Raw genomic sequence first — 13,334 nt, 5'->3', positions numbered from 1 at the left:
ATCAAGGTTTTCAGCAAGCCTTTACAGACAACCAAATTACTCCACAGTAGGCCGGCGGTGGCGGTTTACCGAGTACCCCACTCACTCGCCCACCTCGACCAATACGACCTGATCACACCGATATGGTGCTGGCGTACTCGATACAGGGCCCCTATGGAACCTTCAGTTTACTGGAACATATGAGGGTTACCCGCAGGACACTTACTCTTTCCAGTAAAGGTGGGGTTGTTAGATAGTTCCTGAGTGACCAGCGAACTTCCCTTCCAAAAATAAAAAATTACACAAATCACGTCAGAATGTACAGATAGCGTTTGTGACCACTTTACTCTAATGGTATTAGGTCAGATTACTAACTACTGCACACAATTACGTGTGGTCCAATCGTTCAGTACACAAGCACTACTTGTTATGTACTGAGAGATCAATGGAATCGATGTTTCCGGCCGCGATTCCTTCAGCAAGAGCTTATGGCCTATATGGGTTCTGCACCAACACCCCAGGCGTTGTGCCACTGGACTTTTATAGCGGACCTCTTTAGTACCTTACGACCTCCTGGTCTTGTTACCTTCTGTTAATGACCTCCTGGTCTGTTACCTTATGGTCCGCTATACTCTAATGCTCAAATATTATTTAACCAGGGATGCCTCCCTAGCCACCGTATATGTCACTTACACGTGTGTCCCTTGACGAGTACCCGACTTTCCTTTTGGTTCCACCTTAAAGTTATATAAACTTTTGTATACAAAACCACACTCACTCAACACATGTACACTTTTGTTTCTATATCTATTTCTGCGCAGAAATTGTCTTCAGTCCAACAGTGTTACTAATTAGGAGCAGGATCTGTTAAACTAAATTTCAGATTTTCCAAAAATAGATTTGCGTTATTTACCGCGTCGCGTTATTTATCGCCTTTGCGCTAACTATCGCTTTGCGCTAATTCAACTTTTCGTGACTTGAGCTACGTGGGCGTAACCAGACGCTACGTTGCGTAATGTACGCTGCGTGCGTCTGCCGTTTGGATTGCGTACGCAAGTCTTTTGTTAGGGACACGTGTACGCAAAACAAAGATCCACCGTAACACAATTTCTACCTTTATCAATGTAGATGATCCCTGATCATCTACCGCACACCACACTGACTGTCTTATCTCCCAGACAAGCCGTGTGTTGGTCTATACTTTAACTATTACCTCTACTATGAAATAACAGCAAATCTCTTTTTGCACTTTCTATCAACTATAAAACTTGGCAAACAGGAATAGTGATATACGAAATTTGAAAAAGAAATGCAGATAAATGTATGTGTGCGTGTATACGCAAGACAGAAGAGAAATAAAACAGTTTTAAAAGACACAAGCGTTTTGTTCTTACTTCCGGTTCCCGGATTCCTTCAGCACTCTTTATCTAAGCGAAGCAGACGCTTATCCCGTCAGCACTGCGAGACAACCTCCCACCCTTTGCTGGGGGGATAATGTCTGCTGATCTACCTAGTGCAGATATGAGAAGGATAGGACGAGTCCCCAATTGACAATGCTAAATTCCCTTGTCGTATAAACAACCCTTTATGAAGCTAAGAACACTGTACGCTGTTTACTTAAGAAGTACCGTAATGGTACGCTAGTTGCGTAACGATCGCTCACCCGTAGGCGAGACGCTCAAGCGTCACGTTCGCTCACGGCCCAGCGATCACAGGACACGTTATTGGCTATGACTAGAGTAATGATTCGCTATGGCGTAGCGGACGCTCGAGACCACGAGGAGATCACCAGCGGCGCAGACGCTCACAACGCTATACCTTTATGTCTAAACCTTATACCAATGAAATACACGGAATACCTTAATGTGAATACAGGGTGTAAGTGCAACCTTGTGTAACCTGACTAACTACAAAGCTGCTTGAGCGTCACCGACGCTCAAGTGAACACTTAACACTATAGAAAATACACAGATACTGGTTTAGGTTCCAAAGCCTATTAACTGTATTATATCTAGTATACTTGTAAAAAGGGGATAACAGTACAAATGATACACTACAATATAACAGAGACTTCCTAACCACAGAACTAAACAATACTATCTAATACAATACAATACTAGTCTAGGGGAGATACGAGAGAGAGAGAGAAGGGAAAGAGAGAGAGAGAGACGGAGAGAGATGAGAGAAATTGGCTCACAGAAAGACAATGATAACGGAGAGAAACTTACGCACAAGGGTAAACGATCGCATGCGCCTGGACATCCAGCACCCGATTTTCAGCAATGAGAACCGTTGAAGAGTGAGAGCTGGATGTGGTCGGCCTGCCTATTTATGCCCCACACACAATGCAATCCTACAGTCCCTACAATCCCATTGTCCATTGGACGTCGGAATTCGGCCCTGCATCATAACAAAAGGTCATAGGTTGATTCATACAGGTGGGCTGTGACGATTTCAAACAGCTCAGGTGGGTGGGGAACTAGGTTTCCCGCCGCATACCTGAGTATGAGTAAATAGTAGAAATGGACATAAACTTCTTATGTCCATAACTATTCGCACGAGCGATTAATACGCTCCAAACCAACACCGGAATATTGCTAATTAAATACTCTTCCGATGGGTACCAAACACTGCTGTATGATTCCTGTTAGACCCTTCGTACGATACAAAGAGGGATTCCTTAGCTCAGGGACCTTCTATATTAACCAAACTTTCAGAAACTATCAAAGGGACCATGATCTATAAACTACATTAATTGTGAAAATATGTAACGAATGAGTCGCACGCTACGACTACATAAACTCTACCGTAAATACGCATACCGCGCCTGCGAGTGCACGCTATTGCGGGTATGCGCCTTCGCGGGAGAGCGTACGCATGCGCAGCACGGACCAGTGTGCGGTGCAAATATGGCAACGTGCATAGAGACATTTTTCTGACTTTGACAGGCGGCACCAGTAGCAGCATCTCGCAAACGCCAACTCGTTCCTAGGCAGGCTACGCTTTGTATCACAGCTTTCCAGAATACGCACACAGCTGAAAACCTCTTACGGCAACTAAGGAAGATCATCGCAGAATTGCTTACCCCAATTGGACTCTCCTGGGGATTTGTGGCATCGGACAACGCCAGCAATATTGTGCGTGCATTACATCTGGGCAAATTCCAGCACGTCCCATGTTTTGCACATACCTTGAATTTGGTGGTGCAGAATTATTTAAAAAACGACAGGGGCGTGCAAGAGATGCTGTCGGTGGCCAGAAGAATTGCGGGCCACTTTCGGCGTACAGGCACCGCGTACAGAAGACTGGAGCACCACCAAAAACACCTGAACCTGCCCTGCCATCATCTGAAGCAAGAGGTGGTAACGAGGTGGAATTCAACCCTCTATATGCTTCAGAGGATGGAGGAGCAGCAAAAGGCCATTCAAGCCTATACATCTGGCCACGATATAGGCAAAGGAGGTGGAATGCACCTGTCTCAAGCGCAGTGGAGAATGATTTCAACGTTGTGCAAGGTTCTGCAACCTTTTGAACTTGCCACACGTGAAGTCAGTTCAGACACTGCCAGCCTGAGTCAGGTCATTCCCCTCATCAGGCTTTTGCAGAAGAAGCTGGAGGCATTGAAGGAGGAGCTAAAACAGAGCGATTCCGCTAGGCATGTGGGACTTGTGGATGGAGCCCTTCATTCGCTTAACCAGGATTCACGTGTGGTCAATCTGTTGAAATCAGAGCACTATATTTTGGCCACAGTGCTCGATCCTAGATTTAAAACCTACGTTGGATCTCTCTTTCCGGCAGACACAAGTCTGCAGAGGTTCAAAGAACTGCTGGTGAGAAAATTGTCAAGTCAAGCGGAACGCGACCCGTCAACATCTCCTCCTTCACATTCTCCCGCAACTGGGGGTGCGAGGAAAAGGCTACGAATTCCGAGCCCACCCGCTGGCGGTGATGCAGGGCAGTCTGGAGCGACTGCTGATGCTGACATCTGGTCCGGACTGAAGGACCTGCCAACGATTACTGACATGTCGTCTACTGTCACTGCATATGATTCTCTCACCATTGAAAGAGTGACCGCATCCAAGTAGGCACGTCAGACAGTCCGTACGTATACTGGCAGGAAAAAGAGGCAATTTGGAGGCCCTTGCACAAACTGGCTTTATTCTACCTAAGTTGCCCTCCCTCCAGTGTGTACTCCGAAAGAGTGTTTAGTGCCGCCGCTCACCTTGTCAGCAATCGGCGTACGAGGTTACTTCCAGAAAATGTGGAGAAGATGATGTTCATTAAAATGAATTATAATCAATTCCTCCTTGGAGACATTCACCAGCAGCAATTGCCTCCAGAAAGTACACGGGGACCTGAGATGGTGGATTCCAGTGGGGACAAATTAATAATCTGTGAGGAGGGGGTTGTACACAGTGAAAGGGGTGATGAATCGGACGATGATGATGAGGTGGACATCTTGCCTCTGTAGAGCCAGTTTGTGCAAGGAGAGATTGATTGCTTCTTTTTTGGTGGGGGCCCAAACCAACCAGTCATTTCAGTCACAGTCGTGTGGCAGACCCTGTCGCTGAAATGATGGGTTCGTTAAAGTGTGCATGTCCTGTTTTTACAACATAAGGGTGGGTGGGAGGTCCCAAGGACAATTCCATCTTGCACCTCTTTTTTCTTTCTTTTTTCTTTGCATCATGTGCTGTTTGGGGAGTATTTTTTGGAAGGGCCATCCTGCGTGACACTGCAGTGCCACTCCTAGATGGGCCAGGTGTTTGTGTCGGCCACTAGGGTCGCTTAGCTTAGTCGTCACACAGCTACCTCATTGCGCCTCTTTTTTTCTTTGCGTCATGTGCTGTTTGGGGAGTATTTTTTGGAAGGGCCATCCTGCGTGACACTGCAGTGCCACTCCTAGATGGGCCAGGTGTTTGTGTCGGCCACTAGGGTCGCTTAGCGTAGTTTTCACACAGCTACCTCATTGCGCCTCTTTTTTTCTTTGCGTCATGTGCTGTTTGGGGAGTATTTTTTGGAAGGGCCATCCTGCATGACACTGCAGTGCCACTCCTAGATGGGCCAGGTGTTTGTGTCGGCCACTAGGGTCGCTTAGCTTAGTCGTCACACAGCTACCTCATTGCGCCTCTTTTTTTCTTTGCGTCATGTGCTGTTTGGGGAGTATTTTTTGGAAGGGCCATCCTGTGTGACACTGCAGTGCCACTCCTAGATGGGCCAGGTGTTTGTGTCGGCCACTTGGGTCGCTTAGCTTAGTCACACAACGACTTTGGTGCAGCTCTTTTTTTCTTTGCATCATGTGCTGTTTGGGGACTATTTTTTTAAGTGCCATCCTGTCTGACACTGCAGTGCCACTCCTAGATGGGCCAGGTGTTTGTGTCGGCCACTTGTGTCGCTTAGCTTAGTCACACAGCGACCTTGGTGCGCCTCTTTTTTTCTTTGCATCATGTGCTGTTTGGGGACAATTTTTTTGAAGTGCCATCCTGCCTGACACTGCAGTGCCACTCCTAGATGGGCCAGGTGTTTGTGTCGGCCACTTGTGTCGCTTAGCTTAGCCATCCAGCGACCTCGGTGCAAATTTTAGGACTAAAAATAATATTGTGAGGTGTGAGGTGTTCAGAATAGACTGAAAATGAGTGGAAATTATGGTTATTGAGGTTTATAATACTATGGGATCAAAATGACCCCCAAATTCTATGATTTAAGCTGTTTTTTAGGGTTTTTTGTAAAAAAAAACACCCGAATCCAAAACACACCCGAATCCGACAAAAAAAATTCGGTGAGGTTTTGCCAAAACGCGTTCAAACCCAAAACACGGCCACGGAACCGAACCCAAAACCAAAACACAAAACCCGAAAAATTTCAGGTGCACATCACTAATATTTATAGTTTGATATCATAATATAAAATTGTGAGGCCATGCCCACTTTGCCAGGAGCATGAACGCCTTCCCATATATATATATATATATATATATATATATAGGCACTAGTGTATGGCATAATGTGTATAAAGGGTACTACTGTGTAGCATAACATGAATAATGTACATTACTGTGCTGTGTAATGTGAATAAAGTACACTACTGTGGTGTAATTTGGGGTACTATTGAGTGGCCATGCCCTTTTTTTTTGCACACGTGCCTTCCCTATTTCAAATATGGGGGACACCAGTCCTTTACTTTGCCAGGGGCGCTCGGACCCCTAAATACACCCCTGTATATATACACACATATGTGTATATATATATATATATAATATATATATATATGTTGTGTACGTAGGTATGTATGTATGTATGTATGTGTATGTATAAAATAAATATATATACAGGTTGAGTATCCCATATCCAAATATTCCAAAATACGGAATATTCCGAAATACGGACTTTTTTGAGTGAGAGTGAAATAGTGAAACCTTTGTTTTTTGATGGCTAAATGTACACAAACTTTGTTTAATACACACAGTTATTAAACATATTGTATTAAATGACCTTCAGGCTGTGTGTATAAGGTGTATATGACACATAAATGAATTGTGTGAATGTAGACACACTTCGTTTAATGCACAAAGTTATAAAAAATATTGGCTAAAATTGACTTCAGGCTGTGTGTATAAGGTGTATATGAGACATAAATGCATTCTGTGCTTAAACTTAGGTCCCATTGCCATGATATCTCACTATGGTATGCAATTATTCCAAAATACGGAAAAATCCGATATCCAAAATACCTCTGGTCCCAAGCATTTTGGATAAGGGATACTCAACCTGTATTTATATATATATATATATATATATACAAGAATAGTCGGCACTCTCTCCTAGTGTAAAATAATGCCTTGGTGCCTCCCAAGCTGGTTTGGCAACCGGATACAAAGTGGGAAATGGTGGCTTTTGATTCTTGACCGCTGTGTCATTTATTATTGGAACAAGTCCTGTGAGCCACCATTTCCCACTTTATATATATATATATATATATATATATATATAGAGAGAGAGAGAGAGAGAGAGAGAGAGAACAGACGTGTTCGGCACTCCAATCGACTGTAAATAACAACCTGCTCCGGTGCCCGACCTAGACACACTGAATATGCAGGGAAGCCAGCAGGACAGCACTCACGGAGACTTGGTACGTAGAAAAAACTGACAGCGCGCTCCAGGGAAAGTGGGTGTGGCCTCTGGAAAAGTGGGCGTGGCCTTATAACTTCATATTATTAGACTATAAATAAATATATTTTCACACCCCCTCTACGCACACAATTAGCAGCCTTACACATAACAGCCACAGTAGGGTTCCTTACACACAATGTCTCCAGTATAGTGTCAGATACACAATGTGCAGTGCCAGATAGACATGACATGCCCCCCAGCAGTGCCAGCTACACACAATATGCCCCCCAGCAGTGCCAGCTACACATGATAGTGTTCACTTTTTAGGGCAGGGTGCTGATCACAGGGAGGGCACATTTTTAAGTTAGGAGGGCAAAATGATGTACATACTGTAATGCTTGGTGCTCATCTACCTACATAGTAAAGCATGGACAGTGCGCGCCAAGGGCGCGCAGCAAAAATTTAGGGGTGTTGCTTCGTGGGAAAGGTGCGTGGCCACATAATAGTGGCAATTCGCATTACACCACACAGTAGTGCAGTTAATACACACTGCACCAGGTAGAACCTCCTAGACACTTTGCGCCAGGCAGAGCACGTTAGACACTTTGTGCCAGGCAGAGCACGTTAGACACTTTGCGCCAGGCAGAGCGCGTTAGACACTTTGCGCCAGGCAGAGCGCGTTAGACACTTGGCGCCAGGCAGAGCGCGTTAGACACTTTGCGCCAGGCAGAGCACGTTAGACACTTTGCGCCAGGCAGAGCACGTTAGACACTTTGCGCAAGGCAGAGCACTGAGACTCATTGCCTAGCCACAGACGCCTAGCGGGAACACTACATGATATGCTCCCCAGCCGTGCCAGCTACACATGACATGCCCCCCAGCAGTGTCAGATACAGAAATGCCCCCACAGTGCCATAAATGCCCCCACAGTGCCAGATACATAAATGCCCCCACAGTGCCAGATACATAAATGCCCCCACAGTGCCAGATATGTCCCCACAGTTCCAGATACATAAATGCCCCTACAGTGCCAGATACAGAAATGCCCCCACAGTGCCAGATATGCCCCCACAGTGCCAGATAAATGCCCCCACAGTGCCAGATAAATGCCCCCACAGTGCCAGATAAATGCCCCCACAGTGCAGATAAATGCCCCCACAGTGCCAGATATGCCCCCACAGTGCCAGAAATGTCCCCACAGTGCCAGAAATGCCCCCAGTGTGCCAGAAATGCCCCCAGTGTGCCAGAAATGCTCCCACAGTGCCAGATACAGAAATGCCCCCACAGTGCCAGATATGCCCCCACAGTGCCAGATATTCCCCCACAGTGTCAGATATGCCCCCACAGTGCCAGATATGCCCCCAGTGTGCCAGAAATGCCCCCACAGTGCCAGAAACAGAAATGCCCCCACAGTGCCAGATATGCCCCTACAGTGCTAGAAATGCCCCCAGTGTGCCAGAAATGCCCCCAGTGTGCCATAAATGCCCCCAGTGTGTCAGAAATGCCCCCACAGTGACAGATATGCCCCTACAGTGCCAGATATGCCCCTACAGTCCCAGATATGCCACCACAGTGCCAGATATGCCCCCAGTGTGCAAGAAATGCCCCCAGTGTGCCAGAAATGCCCCCACAGTGCCAGATACATAAATGCCCCCACAGTGCCAGTTATGCCCCCACAGTGCCAGATATGCCCCCACAGTGCCAGAAATGCCCCCAGTGTGCCAGAAATGCCCCCACAGTGCCAGATACATAAATGCCCCTACAGTGCCAGATACAGAAATGCCCCAACAGTGCCAGATACAGAAATGCCCCCACAGTGCCAGATAAATGCCCCCACAGTGCCAGATAAATGCCCCCATAGTGCAGATATGCCCCACAGTGCCAGATAAATGCCCCCACAGTGCCATCCATAAATGTGCCCCCCCCAAATGCCTGCGGCGCTGAGAGGGGGAGGAGCACTGCTGTCCGAGTGCGGGCGCCCGGCGAGTGCGAGTCCGGGTCCAGGTGCGGGCGGGCGCTTGTGTGCGCTATGCGTGCTGCGCGGCGCCGGCGTCTGACGTTAGACACCGGCGCCGCGCAGCGCGCATAGCGCACACAAGAGGTCACGCGGCCGGGCCAATGCTGCACAGGGCTGGCTCCAGCTTCGAATATGGCGGCGCCAGCGCGCGGCGCCCATTAAGGGTGGCGCCCTGTGTGGCCGCTCTATTCGAACATGCCTGGAGCCGGCCCTGCCAGGGGCAGAGCTATCAGCAGTGCAGCCAGAGCATTGCACTGGGGCCCGCGACAATGAAGGGGCCTGCAACAATGACACTGACAGCAGTACTAGTAATGAGTCAGACTGACCCATTACTGCACGCAGTGGCTGGCCGTGGGCAGTTATAAAGTATAAGGATGCGGTCCAGCTGGAGGAGAGGAGGGGAACCCTCACTTCTCTCCCCTCACCTTCCATCTCCTCCCATCCTCTCACCGTCCTCCTCTCTGATGCTGCTGCTGCCAGGGTCCGATGCCCAGAAACAAAATTCAGAGGAGAGAAGCCAGGTTCCTAGGCTACAGTCAGTTATGCCTGTCTTTGCCACTGTTGCATCGGCCAGAGGATGATACCTGCTGAGGATACTGTAGTTTTGGGCACCATTGTATAAAAAAGATATTGGTGAACTTGAAAGTGTTCAAAGGCGAGCTACTAAATTGATTAAAGGCCTAGAAGGACTGGACTATAAGGAAAGACTTACTAGGTTGAATATGTACACACTAGAAAAGAGGCGCCTAAGAGGAGAAATTATTAATATCTTCAAATATGTAAAGGGACATCACAAAGAGTTATCAGAGGAATTATTTATTAAAAGAACACATTTTAGGACACGTGGGCACTCGCTGCGGCTGGAGGAGAGAGAGTCCGAACGCAACGGAGGAAAGGGTTCTTCACTGTTAGGGCAATTAGGATGTGGAATTCCCTGCCAGGGAAGGTGGTAATGGCGGACTCTGTAAATGGATTTAAAAAAGGAATGGATACATTTCTGAATGAAAATGATATCCAAGGTTATAATATTTAAAATATCAGCATGGTTAATCCGGGGGTTATATGAGTTATAGTAGTTAACTAGTCATAAAACATTATTCAGCGGGTATGTAGAATCATCACAACTTAATACAGGTTGAAAACAATGGGCAATTTGCCTCTTTTCAACCTCAATTACTATGTTACTATGTTATTCTCTGCACAAGGGTGGAACCTGTTACAAAGTGGATCAAAATGCAAGTTGTGGACTGGGTAATAGATCAGTTCTTCACTCACACCAGGGACTACTGCTGTATCAATAACCATACCTCCAATTTGTTACTCATTGTAAACACTCTCACTGTCACCCTCTGCTTATCTGTCACCCTCTGGATCTTCCCTGCATCACTATCTCCCCATCTCCCTCTCTATCCTCTCTACCCTGTCACCCTCTGCCACCTACTGCCTCTCCCTGTCACCCTCTCCATGTCACTTGCTGCCTCTCCCCCGTCACCCACTGCCTAGCTGTCTCACACACTCTTCTCATAACCCATATCTTCCCATCTCTCTCCCGTTACCCTCTTCCTTTCACCCACTGCCTCTCCCTCTACGTCACCTACTGCCTCCTCCTGGCATCACTCACTGACTCCCTCTGTCACCCACTATCTCTCCTTATCACCCACTTCTTCACTCTTTGCCTCTCCCCTGCGTCACTATCTCCCTTTCACCTGCTCTCTCCTGTCACCCTCTGCTTCTCCAAGGCATCACCCTCTCTGTTATATGGTTAAGGCATTCTCTTTTGAGGCCACACCCCTTGTTATGAGGCCACGTATCTTAAGCACGTGCAAATAACCCCCACCCTCTCTTCCCCTGTCATGGTGCCCCCCCTGTCATTTGTTCTGGTTCTGCCTTGACTGCTACCATACACATACCTCTCAACTTTCAGGAGGTAAGAAGCGGGACTCTGGCGTAGCATAATCCTGCCTGAAAAGGGGTGTGGCCTCCATAAAAGGGGGAGTGGCTTCTAGGTAATGCCTCAATCGCAAGCCACGTCCCCATTTTCTGTCACTGAGTGGGCATGGCCAGTGCTCTGTGAGTTGCTGGCATGGGATCCGGCCTTTAGGTCAACAGTAAGTAGGTCGACACTGCCTTGGTTTACCACTATTAGTCGACAGTAAGTAGGTCGACAAGGTTTGTAGGTCGACAGGGACTCTAGGTCGACATGAGTTTTTCAAAAAATTTTTTCATTTTTAGAACTTTTTAATACTTTACGATCCACATGGACTACAATTTTTCATGTCGACCTAGAGTCCCTGTTGACCTACTTACTGTCAACCAGTAGTGGTCGACCTAGACACTGTTGACCTAAGTCTTATCTACCTAACATACCACACCCGCTGGCATGACCCCAATCCCTCTTGTCTTCGTGAATAGACGTGCGCATGCACACAGCGTCTATTCACCGCTACTCTACAGCAAAGCAGTGAGTGACAGGTAACTGCCGCCCACTGCGGGACACTGTGGCCTGTGGGTGGTACAGCGACAGTCCCCAGAAAAATGGGACTGTCCCGCGAAAATCGGGACAGTTGGGAGGTATGCATACATAACCAGCTGCACTACTGTATGCTCCACTGCATCTCTGCTGCCTATTGTGTTACAGTGAGTACAGTGGTGCAGTCTGTACACTGCAATAAAGCTAAGATCATGTTTAAGTCTATCTGCCTGGTGTGCCTTCAAATACTTATTTCCATTTGCGTCTACTATTTATCACTGTGTACATCAAAACATAGTATGTACATATCAACAAAATAAATACATAATTGCCTGATACTGAATGGGGCCTTTGTCCACATTGTGGTGTTGAAGTAGGTAGCTATATATTCACTTTATTATTACATAATCAAAACCGAATAATTGACCATAACCAATTATTTCTACATTGGAACTGATGGTAACAGAGTATATAGTTTCTAAACAGCATCTGCTTACATTTATATTGAATGTTCATTACCTCATATAATAATATATTGCATTTGTTAAAATTTGTACTCAGAAGTTTATTTGTTCACAACAAAAGGCTTATCAAGTCACTTGTACACTGGATTCAGCCTTCATACTGATAACAAAATGGTTTCTCTTTTTTCCTCCAACTAATAACTAAGATCTACCAAGCAGCGGACCATTAGATATCATGTCATAACATACTTTTTTACCAATACATATAAAGAATAGAACATATTTTGCACCCTTTGTGCTCTTTTGTTATCTTTGTGTTATTGTTATTTTTATGTGTTTTGCACATTTTCTGAAGAAACCTGATTTACATACAGTAATGAAGCATAGGCAAACACGTTGGCGGGGGAGGGTGGGGGAGTGTTTGCCTATGTGTATATTAATGGCCAGGGTCGTTACTAGGTTCTTCTATTGTTCCCCCAGACTCCTGTACTTGCTCCAATGTTCCGAAGAGTGGGAGATTGTGGTTTGCATTTCGAAACCCCCATCTAGAAATATTTTGTTTGCCACTGTGAAGTACAGTATATGGATGTCTGGACGATGCATATTACTCTATACAATTATACCTGCACTTTTACTGCACATCGGGGCCTAGACACAGCACTGTGCTGAGTACATTTGTAACAATTATTATGTAGCCTGCACCACAAAATTCAAATGTAAAAACAACTCTCTTAAAAATGAATGCAGATAATGTCTGCCACTGTAATATGTATTTCATTTTAATTACAACCCATGTCACCTATTATGGGGCTGAAGCAGAGTTTATTTTGTGCTGTTTGAGAGGTGTAAAATATGCAAAATCATTCTGTGCATGCCCAGAAGAGGCCAGACATATATTCACAGACACGGTCTACTAAGTCTGTAGGCCCTCACAAGCACGGCCCTTCACCTTCCTGTTTATCGCCCTGCATTATCCATGTCTCCAGTAAACTCCCACTCACAGTCTCCCACTCCCACTCTGATACTTTATATCCATCCCTCCCATTGCATTGGATCTTTGAATGCCACTGCTAATAAATGTCACTCTCATAGCTCTCATAGTTTAACCTTTTTATACTGTATTAATTGTACGTATTCTTTCAATTTTCCCTGTACTGTGCAATGGACATTTGGTGGATCTGTGTAAATATAGGATAATAATAGTTTGAGAGAATTGGACACTTGTGTCCAACTGAACCTGGAAAGGCAAGCTGGTAGAGAAAGGATGGACTAACATAGCCAAATGCAGTAACGGCTTG

At 46.2% G+C, this 13,334-nt stretch overlaps 1 protein-coding gene across 2 annotated transcripts in view; it reads right to left on the bottom strand.

Annotated features, from left to right (window-relative positions):
• C3H10orf71 (chromosome 3 C10orf71 homolog) overlaps positions 1–13,334 on the bottom strand; it is a 265,025-nt gene that overhangs the window by 98,996 nt on the left and 152,695 nt on the right. The gene's annotated exons all lie outside the window — the stretch shown is intronic.

The sequence above is a fragment of the Pseudophryne corroboree genome, chromosome 3 (assembly GCF_028390025.1).
Source record: "Pseudophryne corroboree isolate aPseCor3 chromosome 3, aPseCor3.hap2, whole genome shotgun sequence".
Taxonomy (NCBI): Eukaryota; Metazoa; Chordata; class Amphibia; order Anura; family Myobatrachidae; genus Pseudophryne; species Pseudophryne corroboree.
The sequence above is the reverse complement of the archived record's forward strand: the minus strand, read 5'-3'. Positions and strand labels throughout refer to the sequence as shown.